This window comes from Fukomys damarensis, unplaced genomic scaffold (assembly GCF_012274545.1).
Source record: "Fukomys damarensis isolate Sample0158 unplaced genomic scaffold, DMR_v1.0_HiC HiC_scaffold_36, whole genome shotgun sequence".
NCBI lineage: Eukaryota > Metazoa > Chordata > Mammalia > Rodentia > Bathyergidae > Fukomys > Fukomys damarensis.
In genome coordinates this window covers 32,334,993-32,335,375 of record NW_022900948.1, presented here as the reverse complement: position 1 = coordinate 32,335,375, position 383 = coordinate 32,334,993, and positions in this window count along the sequence as shown.

Sequence of the window (383 nt, the reverse complement as noted above, 5' to 3'; positions counted from 1 at the left end):
TCTCTCTCTCTCTCTCTCTCTCTCTCTCTCTCTCTCTCTCTCCTCTCTCGCTCTCTTTCATACTATTAAGTTTGCAGGTCCTCTGCTTCTTCCTGCTACCTGTGGGTGTACCCAAAGTCCCTGCAGGACTTTCTGTGCATTAAAAATTCCTATTGTCTCTCTTTCTGCTTTAGTAGTGTTTCTTACCAGTGCAGAGTGACTGGGGGATCTCTGTTTATTCTCCGAACAAATACTGAATAGATACTATGTGTCAGGTACTGGGAATGCAACTAAAGACAGAGAAGTCCTTGCTCTCATGTTACTCAGGGAAACAGTCTGATGATGGTTTCAGGCTGTGCTGAGGGAAGAAAGCAAGCTCTCTGAACTTGTGTTCAGTACTGAGA